The 19,033-nt window shown below is 41.3% G+C and overlaps 1 protein-coding gene across 3 annotated transcripts in view; it reads right to left on the minus strand.

Moving 5' to 3' along the window:
• The window catches only part of CDH13 (cadherin 13), a 983,248-nt gene that overhangs the window by 792,912 nt on the left and 171,303 nt on the right, over positions 1-19,033 (minus strand). The window lies entirely within an intron of this gene.

Here is a 19,033-nt window from a genome sequence, read left to right on the forward strand (position 1 = left end):
CAACACAACACAGCACAGTCTCTCTCACAGAGCTGGCATTCAAGTAGATACCTTTTTCTGAATAAATGAAGGAAGGCGTCCACAAGCACAAGACCAAGTGTATTCTCCTAATGTGAGAGTCAGAAAAAGCGCAGCACAGCGGATCTTAGGAGCCTGATGTACAGAATGGGGCAGGGATCCCAGCCTTGCCACTGCCCAGCTCTAGGGAATTCTGTTCCCTCTTCTGAGGGGGAAAAAAAAAAGGGTAACAAATTTTCCTCATATGATTGTTGTGGGGATTAGATGGAATAATATGTATGAAATGCTTACTTCAGGGCCTGGCAAAGGATGACTACTTAGTAAATGATAATGCTGCTTACTCTTAACATCATCTTTATTACTATTTTTCTAACAATTATTATGGAACTGGCTCTCAAAAGAGGTAAAGCATTTTGACACCTAGATATGATAAAGTTTCTGCAGAGAAAACAAGTCTTGAAGAATCAGATTATTGCTTACACATTCAATAAATAAGCCACTGCTTATTTGTGCTTGCCAGGGAATTAGGTGAAGATTAATTAATATTTATAAAGTATTTTGATATCCATGTAATATCTAGTAAGCAATTAGTTCTATAACACAAAGCCAAATCCTTTTACATTCCAAACAATGTAAACCAAACGGAATACAGCTGTGTAGGAAGGAGCCGAATTTGATTAACTTCTGTTGTTGGAAATACACAGCCGGTTGGATTTTTTCCTTCTTTTAGCAATTTTCTTGCTGATTTTCTCTGGCTTCCTAAGGCATTTTCCTGACTTACCCCCTGCAGCCCCAAATCAAATAATTTCCTCTTGGGTAGCAGTGAAAACAAAAGTGGGATGAAGGCTAAAGCAGTTCTGGCCCCTCTTTCCTGGGAGGTGTGCTGAGCCCGAGAGTTTATAATAATTTAACAGGGAGGCAGACAGGGCTCCCAAAGTGCATATTTCCTTATCCATCATCCTAGTCAGGTGGCATTAAAAGTTATAGTTCCCTTGCTCTAGGTCTTCACAGAGAAGGACTTTGGGGTGAGGGGAGGGGAGATAAGCAGAAAAGTCAGAAGCCAAGACTGGTTCCTCGCTGATGGTTCTCTCTGTTTTCTCCAGTCCACGTGCGCACCTATGCATGCTGCCTGGGCCATGGTTGGCCTGCCTGGATTCTCCCAGCCCCTTTCAACCTTTTCCAGGGACCATTCTTACTTACAGACAACGTGCGTATCCATAAGTCCCTTGTCCCTACTGTGTTTTAAAGCCCATCTCCCTAAAAATCCCAACCCTGTTTTCTCTGAGGAAGCTTCTGATCCATGAAAGTTTATCTAAAAGCCTAGTCTATAAAACTGGTTCAAAAGGAGCTACCGCAGAGGAAACAGCCATCAGGGTCCAGCTTCCTCTCCACCTCCTGCACCCCCTTCCTAGATGCAGCTCCAGAAGGGGTTCTGCGATTGCACTGAAAGTCTCACCTAGTGGAAGACTTTCTGACCAAATACATTAAGCTAAACTATTGGATAAAACCCACCCAGAACATGCTTCTTCTTTAAACTTTCAGGTAAGATGACCAAGTGTTCCTGTGTCCCAGGGGTCCCTGGGACACAGGACCATCAGCGCTAGAAATGGGACAGTCTTCCCCTGTCTCACACCTCCAAAGGTACAATACTCTATCCCCATCAGGGCAATGAATCTAATCACAAACAAACAGGAAGCTCCAGCTCCATGCCATGCTCAGACCACACTTGACCGTCCCCACACCATAAATTCTACAATTATTTTGCTCTTACCCGTTACTGTTCTGTTCAAATATTGGGTTGGCCGAGAAGTCCATTAAGTCTTTTTTCTGTATGACGGCTCTAGTATGCTTAGTTGTCTTTAACTACATTCGAAACAGTTTTGTTAGATTGCATTGTGACAGCTCCCATATCAGTGTGCATTAAAAAAAAAATTATCAAAGTCAGTGAATTTTTGTGCAGCCATTTTAGTATTGAAGATGGAAGAGGATATGCAACATTTTTGGCGTATTATTCTTTATTGTTTCAAGAAAGGTAAAAAAGCAACTGAAACGCAAAAAAAAAAAAAGGTTTGTGCAGTGTATGGAGAAGATGCTGTGACTGATTAAACGTGTCACAAGTGGTTTGCAAAGTTTCTTAGTGCTATTGACATTTTGGCCAAATAATTATTTGCTGTGGGGCTGTCTTATGCATTGGAAGATATTTAGCAGCACCTTTGGCCTCTACCCACTAGATGCCAATAGCAGGAGAGAGCTGACATACTCAAAATATCCAAATCAATAACGTTATTGGTGAAAATGAAAAATGCATATTTTATTTTATGGAAAAAAAAGTAACAGGTTTTTTGGCCAACCCAATAACTCAACGAATATCTGGCCTATTCACTTAGAATGAAAAGGGCATTGACGGATTTTTTAAAAGAAGTTTTCAGACCTGATCCTTCCAAGAAGTTGCATGTCTTGCCTCAGTTTTTCCACAGTGGGCGCTATTCTGTGAAGCCCCAAGACTAAAGAGTTCAGACACTGCCCAGAAGGAAGCTAGTCTAGCCCTGGCTACTGCTTCCCTTGATTCTACAGGATACTTCTGGAAGGGTGGGACATAATTGTCTGTCTGCCCTCACTTGTAACACAGGATTTGTATCATGAGCGTGTCTTCATGGGCCCCCTTGCCAAACGTTGACTTAAGCTCATTGCTCGGAACCCCCGGCTTCCTCTCCCTCACTCAGTGGGTCACAGGTCCTTGACTGACACCTTTGTATCCTGGCAGCCTGCGGCTGTCTCAGCTGCCAGTAACTAAAGCCCCTTGAAGCTAAATGATAAATTCTTAACCAAAACAGAAAACATGAAGACATACTATAGGAAAGGAGTTCATGAGATGATCAAGGCATCATGCCTGGAAAATTACAAACCCAAACTCTCTCTGACCCCTCCCAAAAGCCCATCAAGCATATTTTACTAAATTAACATTATTATTTTTTCAAAGAAATTAGCACCAGCAAAGGCTGAAACTGTGTTGCCTGGGTGAGATATAAACCAAATGTAACCACAGACAGAAATAACCCTACTTTATCATCAGGCAGAGGGTAAGCAGAACATGCCAGGGGCTTGATGAATCATTCCAAAGCCAGCCATGTGGCATTTTTCTGTAATTAGCTCAATTTTGCATTCTTAGTACCTTTCCCAGGTCCCCTGAGAGTCATCTATAGTCTTTCTCAACCTTTCCAGCTGTTGAAACTTGAAAACCTACCTCGCTTTCCTGTGGTCAATACCTGCGGATGCCATATTTTAGTCACGTTTAGATGTGTATGCTCACTCTTGAAATTATCTAAGCTACCTGCCAAAATGTTTCACTAGCAAATCCACTAAGTTACTTACAAATGTAAAAAAGCTTTTGGAACAAACTGCCACATTCAGTAATTTACAGGTACTTTTCATTGTAAGAAGCAATTTAAAATTACTGGAGCACTTCACTCCCTGCCCCCACCCCACCCCCCGCAAAATGCTTCAATCTGGAAGTTATTGGGATTCTGTTCCTGAGATAAGAGAGGTAATTTAACTTTTCTGGAAGACTTTTTATACATATCCATATAATAGAAGCACTTATTTTAAAGATGTTTGAAGTTCTGACCACGTGCAGCATTGAACGACTTAAAATTAACAAAATGTTTAAAATTTTATCAATGCTTCAAGTTTGGGATTAAATTTGAGATTGTATGCAGAAAATAAAAACCACATGACCGTGTTTTTAATCCTCGTCCCATTCATTATTAAAATCAGAATGTTGAGGTGGACGATTTAAGCCGCCTGCTGCATAGAAGACACTGCAGTTCTAAAATAGTCTGACTTCGTGCAAAAGCAGCACTCTGATTTTCAGGGTCTCATTTGGCTATTTTTAGCGAAGTAATTCAGAATCAAAATCGCCTCTCCCTTAGCAGACAATGCATCTTGAAAATATTTGTTAAAATTGTTTAGGCCTAGGAGAAATAGGCCAGAGATTTTAGTGCTCACTATTCACTAAATTCAAAATTGAATCAAAAACACTTTTCAGCTAATGAGAAGTTTTTCTATTATTTGGTTGGTTTTTTGTTGTTTTTTTTTTTGAAACGTCAAGAAAAAAAATGAGTTCCTTTGTTCCTAGAAAGTGAGGCATTATTTAAAGACGGCTCTATACAAAGTAGATGCCTGGCATTTTCCTGGTGAATTCAGATGTGGCAAATAGAGCCACGGAAATGCCTGAAGAGCTGGGTGCCCCTCCACTGCTCTGGCAAGCTAACATGTGGCACACCTGTGATGTCCGACTGTTTTCTGATATTTATGGACTAAAATCATAGCCAAGAATCCCTTTGGCAGGGGGAGTATTCTATTCCTCTCAATTTTTTTGCTATATTTTCATATTGAAAATTTCCATCACCAAAGTGGAGAGAGTCACATAACAAGCTTCTCTTGTATCTAACACTCAATATCAACATTCAACTCATGGCTGCCCTTGATTCAACAGAAAGCACATCCACTTCCACAGGTTGCCTTAAATAAAATTCCAGATAGTGTGCCATTTGTCTGTAAACACTTATAAACTATCTGTAAAAATTGCAATTCTTTTTTTCTAACACAAGCACAATACACCTGAACAAAAATAGCAAGTATCCAAATGTCAAGAAATACCTACTATGTGCTCCTATTTTCCTAAGTACCTTATACTGCAGCTTATTTTTAATCAGGATCCAAATTAGAACCAAACATTTTTGATTAACTAATATATTTCTTTAGGTTTTCTTTTATTCATAGAGCTCCCATTCCCTTTTTTTTTTTTTTTTGTCGTCTTTGCAACTTTTCATTGAGTAATTTGGTTTGTTTCACAGTGTCAGTTTGGCTGGTTCTATGCCTGTGACGTCACTGAACATGTTCAACTATCCACTGTGTTTCCTATAAACAGATAGTTATTATACCCTGGAGGCTAGATCAGATTGAGTATTTTAGGCTCAAGACCACTTCACAAGTGGCCAATTTCCTTCAGGAATGTGAACACCCTGCTGGTCTCCCATTTTTTTTTTTGTCAGCAACTACTGCTGGCCATTGCCTGGATCCATTCACTAAGGAGGGGTGGCAAATTCATGATATTCTAATTCTTTCATTTCTTCATTATTTATTAATTGCAAAGAGAAACTCCCTTCATCAACTATGCAATTCTCTCATCATGGGCTTCTTGTAAGAAAGATAAAATCAGTGTTTGGAGTTCTTTTCCCTGCTTCATTTACCAGTTTCTAAAATAATGGGTCAGTTTCTATTATCTTTGAAAGGTGACCAATAAATAATTTTGTGTTTTACCACTGAAATCACTCATCTTCTTTTAATGCTCAAATCGTCTCATCTTTAGTCTATTGATGTTGGTTTCTCTAAATGATATGACCTTAATATCACCAGGGAACTTTCTCGCCTTTTGATATCACAAGATTTTACAGATTTATCTTGTACATTTTGTGCCTCAGAGATAAAATCAACCATTTTCCCAAAGAGACTTGGTTGTATTTCGTGGGAAGTGGTAATTACAAACCACGCCTATTTGCTAAGGAAGCTCATTGCTACTGTGTTGGTCACTGTTTCTAGGCCTTTTTTAATAGGCAGAGACAGAATATAATGGATTTTTAAGATAATTTACATAATTAATTCACATTGACAATTCTATTTGGAATTCTGAGCTCCAACTTTTTTTTTTTTTTTTTTTAATTCTCACCAGAGGACTTGCTTTTATTGATTTGAGAGAGAGAGAGAAAGAATGAGAAAGATATTAATTAGTTGCCTTTTGTATGAAACATGACTGGGGATCAAACCCGCAACAATTTGGTGCACGAGAGGAGACTCCAACTGAGCCACACCAGCCAGGGCTGGGGCCCAACATTTTAAATAAATCTCATTGATCTTTCATCTGTTTCTTCTCCTTTTCACACCCTAAAATATGACATCTCCTCAAAGCTAACATAGTCATTTGCTTTATCTCTCCATACACACAATAGCTTTAACAATATTAATGCTACATCTAACAACGGTACTACTGAAAACAGTTAAGATTTCCCTTTTCAGCTTTTTTCAATTGCCATTACAGTATATGCCCCTAATGAACACAGTCAAATTACTGTGTTTTGAAGTCACTGGGAATAGTTTTTCTCTGCAGGTTATGCCATTACTTGAGTACATATTTAGGCTCAATTGTTTCTCTGGGTTTTTAAATTTAGAATTGTCTTTTTATTTAGCTTCATTTCTAATTTATGAAACAAGGTTTTATAAAAGTCTATGTTTTGTCCTATTTCCTTGTACTTTTTCCATACTTCTCACTTGAGGTAACTGTGTCAAATTATATTTTCTAGAAATGGCCACAACTATTTTTAGTTGTGCACGCTCTTTCAGACCTTACCACTTCCTCACTAACAGGTGAAGTCTGCTCCCCTCCCATGTCATCTGAACCTGGGCGGGTCTTAAATTGTCTCAAAAAGTGAAGTGTAGCAAAAGTGACACTGTGTGACTTCTGAGACCAATCACAAAAAGTAAGGCAGCTTGCCTTTTTCAGGAATGACACTTGGGACTCTGAGCAAATGTGTAAGACCAGCTACCTGGAAGTCTGCAAGCTGGGAAGATCACAGAGAGAAAGGAAGATGCCTGGGAAACTCCAGCTCTCCCAGCCCCACCCTAGCTTGCGTCTGCCCACTCAGACAGGACGTACAGATGAGCAAGCTTCTAGATGATCCACGATTCTAGCCTCAGCCACTCATAGTGAGCATGACTGAGACCTGCCTTACCCAGGCAACCCTGGACTGTGAGAGATAGTGTTAATACTTAAAGCCACAAATTTTGTTAAACAGAAATAGATCATTGGAACAGTAACATTTTAAAAAAATATATATTATGGTTTAACCACTTTTTCTTAAAAGAAGAAAGGAAATGTATATATAAAATTGTATTCACCTCCCTCTGTAGATAGACAGTAGTACACTACATGCTTTTCTCCAACTTACATTTTTCCCTGAATAGTACATCTGGAGATTATTCTAAAATAGTTCATAGTCCCACGCCTTATTCCTTTGCAGAACAGCATAGCACCTCTTTGTTCAGGCATTCCATTGTTTCTCCATCCCAGGGTCTTTTAAATAGACATTTAAGAACCCTCATATTTATTTGCATGCTTGTTAACAAATACTGCTATTATGACTAACCTGGGTTTTCTTTTGATCACTGTTAGTGTAATTTTTCCCAACCCAATGTTGAAAAACCCCTGGACCAGGACCAGTGCCAGTGCCTGTTATGTAGTAAGCACTCAATACACATTAGCTATAGATACCACCAAGGAAACCCTCCGTGGGTGTCAAAACCAGTCCATGGGGGGCATGGTTCTCACATCACTGAAGCTGGGAACCCCAGGACTAGGAAGCACGGATGCTCTGAAGGGAACCCGCTCTCATCAGAACCCTTGTTGCTCATTCTTCCTGAAAGGATTTCCTCCCCCCTGTTTCCTTGTCTCCTGAGACCCTGCCCTTCATTCAGGATTGAGAGCAAGCATTTCTTCTTTGGGGAAGCCCTTCATAACCACAATCAACCCCAGACAGGCTCAGCGATCTCTGTGATTCAAGGCCACAGAATATTGTCCGCCCTCCCTCTCTTCCAGGGCACCTCCGTATGTTTGTCCGAGTGTCGGCCTCTAGGAGGGTGTTACTTGGTGGGTGTCTTCCTTCCCTCCTAGAGGGCAAGCGCCATGACTGTCCGTGCTTGCTGTTCTGAGCCCGGCGTCCGACCCTATGCTGGACCTGACACAGCTCTCAATAGTCAGCTATGGAACAAAAGGAAGGCTGAGGAAACAGGCCTCCCCCACACCACAGCCAGCCTTGCAGAGCCACACAGAGCCCACAGCTGGCTGAATTCACAGAGGCTGCGTAGGCCAGCTCAAAGCCTCAGAAATTTAGTCATCTACCTCTGTTGCCTCATTAGTATAAATTTTAAAAATAGCTTTATTTCAACACCATAAAGGTAATTTCCTCTTGGAAAGGACACTTACTCATTTGCTTTAAAAAGTCGTTAATGTTCCAAATTTCCCCTCAGAATTTCATATCAATGATCGTTCGGGGAATTTGAAAGTAAAACCAGAAAAATAATGATGTGAGGAAAATGTCAGATGAGAACTGTGAATGCATTACAGACCTTCAACTAATATTGTTGCTGTCAAAGTTCAAGGATTAAATACCCATCAGTTTGCAACCTCCCATGGTTGCCCATTCTTCCCTGACAGAAGCCAGTCTCCAGTTTGCCAATAATGATCATCTCTGCTGTAATTGATGGCTTTATCTAATGAGGAGATCATAGTCTAAAAGTCGCAAGGTTCAGCCCCTATCTGTTGAAGCAGGGCCCACGGACTTACTGGGAAGGACCCTGCAAAAGAAGAGGCAGACCTCTTTATATGAAAAAAGATAACCTACCATATGCTTGCAGCCAGACATTAGTGCTCATGGTCCAACAAGGGGGTGGAATATTTCCATTCAGGGCCACATCCAGAAAATGTGGAGCATGCATGTATCATCCTTAGCTAAGAATGCCTTTTCAGACATAAATCTCTCAGGGACAGAAAGTATGAGTCTCACATTTATTCACATGGTTTTGGGAAGGGACCCTGTCTATCTTGTTCGCCTCTGTATACTCAGCGCCTGTCACAGTCCTGTCAGATAGTAGATGATGAATAAATATTTATTGAATGAAGGAATGAACAGTTTCCCCCCCACATCCTGGAGCACTGGGGATAATTGTAGTGCAGTTTCAGAAGCAGAATCCCTGAGTTCAAATTACGCCTCTACCATTACCTAGTTTTAAGTCCTTGAAGAAGTTAAGTTCTTTGTGCCTCAGTTTCATTATCTCTAAAATGGGCCTAAAATAGCTTCTGCCTCATATGGTTTTAAGGATTAGACAATGCATTTAAAACAATGCCTTATGCATTGTAAGAGTGCAACATTCACACTTTTCTGAGTTGTTGTTTTTTTTTAATGATTACAGATTTGTACATGTACTGAATACCCAACGTGTGGCAGGGCTTGCGCTTGGTGCTTTACACTCACTATTGACTATTTCGATTCCTTCGTGTGGTCGTTGCTGTTCTAGTTATTTTAATGAGGAGTGGTATAAACACACCAGTGATATTCCCAATGGCATCTTATTTACTTCTCCCCACATCCCTACATGGCAGATACAATTATTTCTATTTTAAGGACGAGGGAGCTGAGAGAAGTTGATGGTGTGCACAGGAGTAACAGGCACGGGCGGAGCTAGGGCGGGCTCCGGCCTGCCCCACCGCGGTGGGCCCTCCCCCGACTCCTACTGCTGCATCTCTGAAATATTTCTCAGACCATTTTTAACACTAGCCGGTGGCTCTGCCCGCTACCCCAGCATTCCAGCCCCCTTTCTCTGCCTACTTCTGCCATTCCCATGGCATTAGTCACCTTCTAAAATACTCAGTGATCACTTACTTATCATTTGTATTACTTGTCTCTCCTGCTGGAATATCAGTGCCACAGGTAGAGGGATCTTTGCTCTTTTTGCTCAGTGATGTATTCCAAGTGCCTAAGATGTGCTTAGTATATCAAGGACACTCGATAAATACTGAGGAAGAAAGGAAGGAAGAAAAGAAGGGAAGAGAGAAGAAGGGAGGGCAGGAAACATTCCGCATCCCCGTCAGTGCTCCCTTATCTGCTCAGTGGCGCCACCTCCGGATAACTCTGCCACCATCAAAGCACAGGCCCCATTTCCCCTACCCCAGTCCCCGGGGCTGCCATTCTTCCAATGCAACATGACAGAGAGAAGGAAATGGAAGAAGATGCCAGAGAGTTAGGAAAGTCTCTTCCCCAGGTAGCAACAACTGGGACAAAGGGGAAGGAGGAGCAGTGGGACGCAGGCAGTTTGGGAGCTTTTGGCAGAATGAAAGGGGTAGGACTTCAAGAAACCCTTAGTGTATTGCTCCTCACATAGTAATTCAAAAATGCTGATTAAGGAACCAGCATTTGAGACTTGAATCTGTATCACTATCCCTGGCTGGTGGCTATAAAGGTTCAATGCCTCCTTTATCTGGAAAGTTACCTGAATTCTACCTTCATGCTTAGCAGGATAAAATATGCTATGTGATTAATTGAGATCAACTAATTGATTGTTTCTGTAATTATGGGATTACTCATGGAGCAATCGGAAGATTACTTTGAGGCAATAAAAACACCCTAAACAATGAAACCTATCTAGTCTGTGTGTAGAATGTGTATTTCTCTCTCTCTCTCTCTCTCTCATAAAACTCAATCTTGTATTTCTTAGTATTGAATAAATAGAAGCAATCACACAGGCCCAGTGGTTTTGATGAAACAATGTCCACACAATCTTCAACAGCATCTCCTAGCAAAGCAGCAGTTTGTGACTACCGATCCTCAAAAAGTGCTCAGAGGGGAACAGGTTCTGCCATTGAAAATGCTTTATAAAAGGTATAACTCATTTCGCCTTTAACCATGCCTCCTTCCTTATTCAAAGTTATGACTCCACTAAGGGTAGACTGGTTTTTTTGTGCACAGACATATGAATATGCAAATGTAATGGCAGAGGGAATGGGGAGAAGTCATTTTTAGAGACTGCCCTAGATCACTTGCATGCAGCTAAAAGATGCTTGAGGACAAATTTGAGGTGCCACCCCTACCTTTATTAGTAAAATACCCCCATTTCTGTGGCCATTAAGCCAAAAGTGTTTAAAATCTTTAAATACACCCAAAAGGCCAATGCTGGCTATCATGTTATAATGATCCCTATAACCTTAAATGAAATACAAAATCTTAACCCCCCCCCACCCGTTTCTGGAAAACTCCTACTCATCCTTCAAGAGCCAGCTCAAATGCCACTCTCTTCTATGTTCCCATACAGCTTTTTATTTCTCTTTCATGGAAATTATCACATTATGTATTAATCATTTCTCCACGTGTATCTTCTATGAGCAGCTCAAGGACAAGGTCTAGTTTTGTTTTGTTGTTTTTCCCCCCATTTCTGTTAACATTATTTAAGCATTGTGATGGAATGGGCTCTCTTTTCTTTTACCCCTTGGTTTGAATGCCAGATTCATAAGTTATGAGCTGTGCAAACTTGGGCAAGAAACTTAAACTCCTAAAGCCTCAAATTCCTCATCCATGTAAAAGGAACAGTGGTGGTACATGTACAGTAGAGTTGTGGTGTCCATAACAAGGGAGACTAGATATAAAGCTGCCGGCTCAAGTAGGCTTTCTAAAATACACACACACACAATACATCACTCACACCATACATGTTTGTGTATATACATGAATTTATACAGTATATCAATACATATGCATCTATATCACATATGTGAAAACCCATGCATTCATCTATAAATATGTACATGTATGTGAGTAAGTATGCATTTATATATAACTATATGTGCATATAGTCATGTATATGTATGCTCAGGTATTTAAATATAACTATGTACGTATTTGTGTGAATATTCTGTTGCTGTTTTACTTATTATCCCCTCTCCTTGTAGGTTACTGGAGTGGATTTCACTGGGCTCTATGCACAGAGCCATGGATTTAGTAGAAATATATTCCTAAATAGGAGGAGCATGGCTAAGCTGAAAAGAGCTGTTTGTCAATATGCTGAACCAGGACGGGTGGACCAGGATGCCATTGAACTCAAAGAGAGATAATAACTTTTGAGAGGAAACCTTCTCCAAGTCCAGAGTCGCGATCAGAAAAAGGAATAGCACCCATATAAAACTGGTAGAAGTGAGTGGAGAAAGTTCAAAGAAAAGGCCAAAAAAGCTATAGAATAGGATTTCAGGGTTCTCTTAGCAGCAGAGCTTAACCTTATCCTGACCAGTTCACCTGGCCGATTTTTATTGGCCTCACAAGAACACTGAGGATTCTTCCAGGGAGTCATCTGTATAATCTCTCCTTTAGGCCATGTTTTCTGCGCACCTCTGAACTCCCTTAGAACCTGTGCTCACTCCATTGGTAGCAAGGATCACACTGTCCTTTAATTGCCTCCTTTGCAGAGTTTGAGTTCAAGGGAACAGGAATTGTCCTGTTCCCTGCTGAGTCTCAGTAAGTGGTGCTGGTGAAGGTGGAGGTGATGTTGACAAGGATAACAAATATAAATCCAGTCTTTCTCTTCTGTAATTTTTGAACCTCATAGCCCCCCTCAGTTCACAATGGCCTCCTCGTCCTTCCCCAGACACACCAGGTGACCTTCCACGTCAGGACTTTTGTATGGACTGTTACTGTGCCTAAAACAGCCTCATTCCATTAACCCTTTCAAGTCTTAGCTCATACGCTGCTTTATCAAGAAGGCCTTCCTGGCTCACATTACATACAATCACAATCATCCCTCTTCAGGGGTGCCCTCCCTTTACTTTTCTTCACACCCAAACACAAGTCCACATTTGACTTGTTTTCTCTTTCCTCTCCTCTGCGATATAAACTCCTTGAAGATAGACACTTTTGTCGGTTATGTCCACACCTGTGTCACCAGAACAATGCCTGGAGCATAGGAGGCCCTCAGTAAATATTCACTGGATGAATGAACTCAGAGAGCAATAAATAAGTATTACTATAAATAGCAATAGCAATAAGCAGAAAGAATGTGGATGTACCTGTTTGGAGGTCTAACATGGGTTTCTTTAGGAGAGAGGCTAACTCTGGGGCATCTGTGGGAGCTGGCCTGTGGGCCCCTGACCTGGACACAAGGCTGATCCTGTGCATACTCTTCCCTCAACCACGATAAAGCCTGTTCTGGTGACAATGCCTCGGATCAAGCAACCCAGCATCAACTAACTGTCACATACTTTGTAATACAATTCTCTTTATTCTGAAACAAAACACAGTAATATATTTTATCAGTCCCAAACATGTGTTTTGTATTCAGGAAAAAAAAAATAGCACTTTTCTTTTTCAAGCAGTCATCTTTGGCATAAAACTGCTTATAATTAAATTAAAAGCATCCACGAACTCCCTGAAATATAATGCTTTGAACCTCAAATTATTGTAAGTAAAGCTGTTGAGACCCCACAGTATAATAAATGGTCAACAAATGGTGCCATAAAATGATATTCTACTATTAGGGACACTGCTCTTTGCAGTAGGAGATCCACATGTAAGACCCAGGATTGGAGAGGGAAAGAGACGATGACTGGAGCAGCATTTGAAAGCTGGGGCAGTCTAGTTCAGAACCCCAGCTAATCACTGTTCCCACCTGATTTCCATTTGAAACTGGTGAGCTCTAATGAAAGAAGCTCGTTTCTGAAAATGGAAATAATACTTAACATTTATCAAGCACTTTCCAAATTCCAGGCATTGGTCTGAGCACTTGACACGTACTACTTTACTTAATCTTTGCAGCCATCCTTAGAAGTACGTACCATTACTGCCTCCACTGTATGGGTGAGGAAAGTGAGGCAGAGACGAAGGGGCAAGCAAACTGCTTCTGGTCCTGTGGCTGGCAACAGGTGGGGCTGCAATGCGGAAGCCCACATTCTGGCCTCAGTTAGGGCCTTGACCCTGACCCCACTCTGCTACCAAGTTCTTACTGCATCGCTGCTCTTACTCCCTGCAGAGCTGTCTGCTAATTATGCAATGCTTCCCAGCACGCTGCTGAGCATTAAATGGGCAAAAAAGGGGTAGTTTCAGCTGAGCCTGGTACATGAAAGACAAGAAAAGAAATAAATGAGACATTTCTTTTTAAAAAAAATATTTTGTTTATTTTTAGAGAAAGGGGAAGGGAGGATGGAAGAAAGGAAGAGAAACGTCTATGTGAGAGAGAAACATCGATCGGTTGTCTCTCATATGTGTCTCTACTGGTGACAGATCCCGCAAACCCTGCATGTGTCCTGACCAGGAATCAAACTAGTGACCTTTCCACTTTGCAGGACAATGCCCAACTGAGTCACACTGGTCAGGGCAAATCAGACATTTCTTAAATGTGTTCCCTGGACCTGGTACTTTGGCATTTCCTCTCTTGCACTGATGGCTCCCTGAGGGTGGGGATGGCACTTGCTTTGTACCGTTAAACCTCAGTGCCCAGCACCATGGCCAGTATTTGAACAGGCGCTCAGGTACGTTCTGAGTGGATAGGTGTCTACAACAGTCCTATAAAGTAGGCAAGATTAGCCCTATTGCACGGTGCTGAAACTGACTCTTCAGAGACGGCAAGAGACTTGTTTAGGATCCCATGGTCAATTAGGGAAGAGTGGATATTTGAAACCAAGATGGAATGAACTTCAAGTTCTATGTTTTCCAAAATGGTTCAGGTAGCAGCAGTCACAGCGAGGGGAAGCATGAGGCAGTCTAAACTCAAGTTTTGTTACAGTGAGTTTCAGTAGTGAGAGTTGGAGATCTGGGACACACAAGATCTGAAGGGACAGAGAGAGGCATGCAAAGGCTGGCCCTGCCAGTCTCGGGTCAACATGGCCAAAGCAGCAACATGAGTGGCCACAGGCAGCCCCCAGGAATCTGCTGCCTTTTTGAAGTCTTTTATCTTAACCCCAAGTAGCTCGGCATACTATCTACAGAGAAGCACTTTCTGCACTTAAAAAGAGCCTGCCATTACTGAGCCTTTTGATGCATAGAAGAGTCCATGTCACTCAATAAGGCTTTAATATCTGTGCCTTGAGAGGCTTGCAGCCCTCAGAGGTGCAGGTGTCAAAAGCAGGGATTTTTGTCCCCAGAGATAGGACAACTTTGACCTCAGGCAGAGAGACAGTGAGTCTCTGAGGCCCAAACTGATCTGCACCACAGACCCTCTCTCCAAGGATGGCAGCATTATTCGGCCACCCAGAGCCCTTAAACCCCATCTTTCCCACCCAGATAATGCCTCTCCCAATCCCAATTTCAAAACTTACTCAGGAAACATCAACAAAGCAGCTCAGTTTCCAACTCACTTCAGCACACATTTACCTGCATGCCTTACAGGTGTGTGAAGCCCTTAAGAACTGAATGCCACTGTACCACCACATGTGCTTCCGAGACAAAGGAACACACAACCTCTCTGGAGACCCGCTTGAGTCTGCATTCCACCATTGCAAGGCCTGGACCAAATTACTTTGCCTTCAGAGCCACTGAAGAACCCCTCTTTAAGACAGGACAATACACACCTCCCATTGAAGATGGTTGCCTTATTCATTTAATCATGCATTCACTCAGTTCTCTGCTAGAAAAAGTTAGCACTTCCTCTAAGTTTTCAAGTCTATTCCCTCCTCCCTTCTCAGGAGCTTTATACCATCATTGATTCCTTCTCCCCCATGTATTTTCCCCTCTGTCTCAGATGATTCCTTCTTTTAGGCAGGTCTCTCCTACTAGAGAGAAGGAAGGAAGGAGAGTGGGAGGGATAAGAAGGAGGAACATCTTTGGGCTCTACATCTACCTTCAACTGCTTCACTATCTGTGTCCTTAGCAGCTGAACTTCTAAAAAAAAATGTGCCTATAACTTCTGTAGCTATTTCCTCTCCTCCCAAATGGCTTTCACCACCAACACTCAACCAATGCAGCTCCCATAAAATGAACACTCTCTCCAATGAAGAACTTTCAGTCTTCTTTTTCTACCTGCAGTCTGCGTGTCTCCTCTCTTCTTACTGAAGCCCTCTTCCCTCGCATTTCCCACCACCTCACCTAGATTTCCCTTTACCTCTGTAGCTGTTTCCTCCTAGTCTCATTTTTAGGCTTGTCCACTTCTGCTAACCAGTAAATTTGAAATCCTCAAGGTTACTGTTTGCCAATCTTCTCACTCAGTCCTTTTCCTCAGAGAAGTTTCAAATAAGATGGAAGCTCCAATTATTGCAAATAGCCTATAATCCTTAGAATATACCTACTTCCCTGGCCTCTCCTCTGGACTTTCAGATCCAGCAAGGTGGCTGCGCAGGAACTAGGATAGTAGTTACTCTCTGTGATTATGATTCCCCCAAAGTGAGGCCATCTCACCAGTTTTAAAGGGCAATCTGATGACACAATAATTACTTAGCTATATAGAAGGCAGGAAATGCAGTGTAAAAAAAAGTAATTAAAAGAATGGCACATTTCTAATGATCTTGCTTCTCTACCAAGTAACAACTTCCCCCATCCTTGTCTCAACCCAAGAATGATTGTAGAAACTACGTATGCCTCTGTTCCAGACACATATATCCCCACTGTCTATTTAATATTCTATGGTGATTCTTGAGAGGCACCTCCAACTCAACAGGTCCCAAACCAAACTCATAGTCCCCTTCCCTAAACCTGGCCCTTTCTGATATTCCATTCTCAGTAAATCCAGAAGTAAAACCCAAAATCCTAGGTGTCACCCTTGAATGTCACCCTTGATACTTCCCTAACTTTTATATCAATACATTTCTAAGTTTTGTGGACTGTCTCTGCTAACCATCTCTAATTCCATATACATCTCGCTGTCCCCTCGGCTGAGCACAAGACACCATGACTGCTCCCTTGGAATATTTCTATGACCGCTGACTGGCCCCTGTGCTCCCCCTTTTTGTCATTTTCTGGATGCTGTAATCCAGGGTTCTTCAGACAGGAAAAAAAATGCATCTTTATTTGCATTAAACTTTAACTAAAATTTAGTTAATATTAGCAGTAACTGTGACTTTTTCACCAGTTAAAGAAATATTATATCACATTATAGTGACTGCCAATATCCTGAAATTATTTATACTCATCACTATTTCAAAATTATGAGTTATTAAACCTGTGATCAAATCCTGTTATTTAAGGCATGAATATATATAATATATAATAAAAATATATATATAAAGTTATATATATATATATATAACTTCTTTATCTATAAAGTGATATATATATATAACTTTATTCATGCCTTAAATAACAGGATTTGATCACAGGTTTAATACATACTTACCTTATATACAGTCATATATATGACTGTATATATAACTGTATATATTACTATATATTATATATAATGTAATGTATATGAGTAGTGATGTTTTAACAATTGGCTCTTGCTGGGGGTGTGGGGTGGTTAATGTTTTCCAATTCCTTCCATGGTGTATATACTCCCATCATGGCCACATTCAAGCCATCGGCATGGCATCAGTGGACACAGGGCTGGAAAGAAATGCTCATGATCAGCTTTTATGAGCTGGCCTCAGCATACCATTGCATAGGTATTACTCTCTCATAAATGCTTTTTTTTTTTTTTGCCATTTTGGAAAAGGTATCAAACTAGTATAGCATACATTTGGTAGGTTCTAGCATACTTGTAAATATTTTAACTTGTATACCTAAATCCCACATTCTTAAATGGGTGCCATAGGCTTCCCGCAGACTGACAAAAGGGTCCACAGCACAAAAAGGTTAAGAACCCTTGCAATTCTCAGAACAGTTTCAAAGAGCAGTCTAAGACTGTTACCCCCATGGCCAAATACCTGCACCCCGAGAAACATGTATACACTGAATCCTTTTAATGGCTTCCCACAGCTCTTCAGATAAAGCAAAGATCCTTCAAATGCCCCACAAAGGACTGCATGGCCAAGCCCATCTCATCTCTTCTCCCCGCTGCTTCACGCTCTTCACACCCAAAGCCCACAACGGACTGAAGTGTGGAATTATTGGCGGCAGTCTGCTCAACTCTCCCAGAACCCTACCCACCCACCACCGCCACCACTATGTACTTGGGAATCTTCTCTGCTGAGTCTATGACCTGCTGTGGGATGTGGGAATCAGACCTCAGGGCCTCAGATTTGGGGGCTAATGCCACAGCCTGGATGGTCAGGCAATTTACACTGCCATGCCAGACCACGGTGGAGCTTTTTAATGGGCCCCCAATCACTTTGAGGCCCTCTGAATACAAGGATTATAGAGAACATAATTAAAGTTCCTGTGGATTAGAGAAAACTTTCCAATGTTTTTCCCATCGCTGTGTATCTTTCTTACTGACAGGATCCTCTCATTACTCCTTCTGTTTGGCAGACATTTGCTTCCTCCCTGACTCTTGCAAAGAAAAAGGGCAGGTTTTACCTAATGAGGTGCTGTCCTAGGTCCTCAACCCTTCTATATCTCTGCTTACTGCAAGTTACTGTTTGGTTGAACTCTATGTGCAGTTGTGTATACATTCAAAAGGTTGTCTTTGGATAACATTTTATTTAAAAGAGAGAAACTAAGCTACACGTCCTCAGCTTGAAGTGGAAAATATTTCCTCTTTCAATCAATGACGAAAGGCTGTCAGCAACTAAGTAATTCCTAATCGCTGTTGGCAAACACAAGACATTGCTGAGACATGGGGCATGGCAGGCTTCCTCCTTGACGGACACTGTCCATAATAGATGAGCTTATGGAAAATGAACTGAGGTGTCTTAAAAGCAAGTCTATGCATCAGTTAATCAAAAACCTGTCCTTTTTTTTTCTTAACAGTCACCTTATCTGTATCTTGAGAAAGCCATAAATTGTTAATCCACTTCTTTTACTGCTATCCAGAAAGAATTATTTTTGTTAATGGCATGGTAAATCAGGAGACTTGTTAGTGAAACTGCTCAGAAAATGGGTCTTGAAAATGAAAGCTATAATATTTGTCAGATTTCCAAATTCCCTCTTGGGAACAAAGATGGTAACTGTAACATATTTGCTAAATTCCATTACTTTAATACATTTATGTTGCTTGAGATATGAAATGCTAAGGAAGGCACACATATAAATCAAGGGTAAAAACATAAAACCAAATCCAAATATAGATATTACGGCTGTAAATTCAGACCTGATTTCAGGGTTAATATTCTGATAGATTTGAGTGCCATCACTTACCTGCTTAAAGGCCCTACTCAGCCTCCTTTATGACCCCCAGGTGAATTCCTAATGAGGGTGTAATCTTACCACTCCCACCTGGCCAGGATCTCTAAGTCAAATGACCTCCCAGCATCCTCTTCACAAAGAAACTCACTCCTGCAGAGCACCAAACAGGGCTCAACTGCTCCCCCGTTATTTATTGGAAACCCTATCTAGAG

The sequence above is a fragment of the Pteronotus mesoamericanus genome, unplaced genomic scaffold (genome assembly GCF_021234165.1).
Source record: "Pteronotus mesoamericanus isolate MK-2021 breed Mesoamerican mustached bat unplaced genomic scaffold, CSHL_Meso_final contig_52, whole genome shotgun sequence".
In the NCBI taxonomy this organism is placed as follows: domain Eukaryota; kingdom Metazoa; phylum Chordata; class Mammalia; order Chiroptera; family Mormoopidae; genus Pteronotus; species Pteronotus mesoamericanus.